The sequence below is a fragment of the Montipora foliosa genome, chromosome 8 (genome assembly GCF_036669935.1).
Source record: "Montipora foliosa isolate CH-2021 chromosome 8, ASM3666993v2, whole genome shotgun sequence".
NCBI classification, from domain to species: Eukaryota; Metazoa; Cnidaria; class Anthozoa; order Scleractinia; family Acroporidae; genus Montipora; species Montipora foliosa.
Window position 1 is genome coordinate 32,179,523 of NC_090876.1, and position 2,941 is coordinate 32,182,463.

At 40.0% G+C, this 2,941-nt stretch overlaps 1 protein-coding gene across 2 annotated transcripts in view; it reads left to right on the forward strand.

Moving 5' to 3' along the window:
• The window catches only part of LOC138013226 (uncharacterized), a 6,435-nt gene extending 6,321 nt beyond the window's left edge, over positions 1–114 (forward strand). For both annotated transcript variants that reach the window (XM_068860247.1, XM_068860246.1), the window contains exon 5: positions 1–114. This exon is cut by the window's left edge and continues 1,490 nt beyond it. The gene's annotated coding sequence lies outside the window, so the exon portion shown is untranslated.
• The last annotated feature ends 2,827 nt before the right edge of the window (positions 115–2,941 follow it).

Here is a 2,941-nt window from a genome sequence, read left to right on the forward strand (position 1 = left end):
ATATAATAATCATATGGGGAGTCTGTGGGACTTGAAAAAATCATATCAGCTGATATGGGAAATCTATGAAATATTGAACAGTGGACATCCCGTATCATTCCCATAGAAGATGTAGAGCAAGTAAATTTGTTGCTGCTATGGGATATATATGGAAATTGTGTTCCCATAGCTTTCCCATACAATGGATAGCATCAGCTTTTCTTCCCATACATTTTCCATACGTTAAATGTGGCAAAATTGAGCCCCATATCAGTTCCCTATATTCACCCAACCTTCCCATACCATTCCCAGATATGGGTCATATATGGCCCATGTTTTTCCATATCACTCCCATACTTTTTCTTTGGTAAGGGTACTAAATGATCTCACAATTCATATTATTTTTATTGTCCAGTATAGTAACTGCATTGCATTACCTTTACCCTATACATTGTATTATTTGAATTGTGAAATCTCCATTTACCTGGCACCTTCTATTAAGTGGCCACTAATCAAAGGCCTAAAATAGTTTATGAATATTGTAAATTAAACCAATGTGATGCACGTTTATGATACTCATTATGAATACAATCTGTGTCCACAAGTACCTACACTTGTCTGTTTTTCTTCATCAGAGACCAAGCAAAGGCAATCAAGGGAGTTTGGCAGACTTCATATATAGGTAGAAAAGAAAGATGGAGTTCAATGGTTCAGTTCACAAAGGGTGTCTGTGGTTGTTTTGACAAACAGAAAAATTTGCTATCGAGATTTCTGTCTGTCCAGATCCCAACCTCATCTCAAACCAAAAGATGTCATCAGATCTCACATCTATAATTCAAATGTATAGCATAGAATGACTAGTTAACAGTGCATTCACATACATGTAAGGCTTACAAGTTATTCCTTACATGACAGTGCGTGATACAGTTGAATTATTATAAATCAAGAACTGTGTTATGAGTAGTCATCTGTGATCAATTTCTTACACATACTCAAATAGATACTACAATGCTTTCAAATCATTTTTTAGTGACAGTGAAGAGGAAAGTGTAACAGTTACAGGAAAGCACAGTAGGGCAAATTCTCCTGTTTCTGGACCATCCCATGTATTGTCTCAGGCTGAACAGATCAACCAGTTAATTGAAATGTTTCCAGATTCAACAAGGGAAGATATATCAACTTCTTTAGCTGTCCATGGAACAGTTGCCAGAGCAGCATTGTCATTGTCAACCACCTTGACAAATGATAAAGATGACAGTGATAGTGACCTTGCAGAGCCAGTCTTTCCTCCTAGGGTCAGTGACTCCAGGCCACCCTCTCTTTCTGGGTTACTGGAAGACCTGAAAGATAATATGAGCAATGACAGAGAAAAACTGAAGGTTGATCAGGAGGATTTACTGAACGATGCTAAAGATGCAAATTTTGATCCAAAGAAAAAGCTCAGAGTCATTTACAACAAGCAGCCAGCCGCAAACATTGGTGGAGTAACCAGACACTTCTTTACCCAACTACTCCACCTGTTAATGAAGGGGTAGTTTCTAAAGAAACTGTGGTGCTGCGTCGGTGGGGAAGTAGTATACAAAAATTTGGTTTTATCAACGGAGTTGATAATGTAAATTGGCCACCGTACAGAGATTCTAAAAGCTGATGTTTCGACCATTAGCCCTTCATCACAGCGAATCGAGGGATTATGGGTTACGTGTAGTTTTTATAGTAGAGTAGGAGCTATGCTATTGGTGGTAACATGGCAACGTGAAAAATAGGAATATATTAGTTAAATGAAAAGCGTTCGTTAATACCGTGAGGATTAAGGGTGCCGATTTGAAAGATGAATCTTTGTTCCAGATTCTTGCAGCTTTCCGTCGTACCTAGATGTAGGGAAAGGCTGCAGATAGCCATGTGTTTTTTGGAGTGGTTAGGCAGATTAAAATGGCGAGTCACTGGCTTGGATGCATCCTTGTCATTCTTCTCAACATCGCGAAGGTGTTCGCGGAATCGGTCACCTAGTCGTCTACCTGTCTCACCAATGTATAATTTATTACATAACGTACAGGTTATGCAATAAATGACATTTGCGGAGGTACATGTGAAACGATGGGTGATCGTAACAGATCGCTTAGGTCCCGATATCTTGCTAGTGTTAACAATGAAAAGACAAGTTTTGCATCGTGAGCGTGCGCATTTGAAAGTGCCGCGTTGCTTGTTAGTTTTGAGCGCGCTTCTAACTAAAAAGTTGCCTACGTTTTTGTCGCGTTTGAATGAAATAAGTGGAGGTTGCGAAAAGATTCTACCAGTCTCCGGATCATTTTGGAGTAACTTAAAATTATTAAGAATGATGCTTTTGACTGCGTGATTATGAGGATGGAAAGTGAGGATGGAAAGTGAGGGTGAATGGAATTCTGTCATTCTTATCTTTTTGTGACGTTTGTAGTGATCACTGTCGATCAAACTGTTGGGTGCGATGATGGCCTGCTTTGACCACAGAGACAGGATAGCCATGTTTTTCGAACAACTGGCACATCTCCTGTGATTTGCTGGAAAAATCACTACAAAGACGTTGAAGTCTAAGAAATTGAGAATAAGGGATGGAGTTCTTGACGTGTGACAGATGTGACGATGAATACAACAAATAACTGTGAGAATCAGTAGGTTTGTAGTGCACACTAGTACATATCACGTTGCCTCTAATAGAAACTATTAGAGACTCCTGCCCCAGACCCTCCGCAAAAAAAGTGCAGTTGAAAACGAGGTCGTCTGATCGGTATAAAATAGCGCATTCGCGTCCAAGAAACCCAAATTTCAGGATGGAGAGCTGGTGGGACGTCCTTCCACCAGAACTCCAAGAGCTCATTTTAAAGTTAACAGAAAAGATGGAGCACAGGGATAACATGAAAGCCCTGGCGGAGGAGATTGGTGAGTTTTACCTACAACCCTTATCTGACGATTGTGATCAAGGGGACTC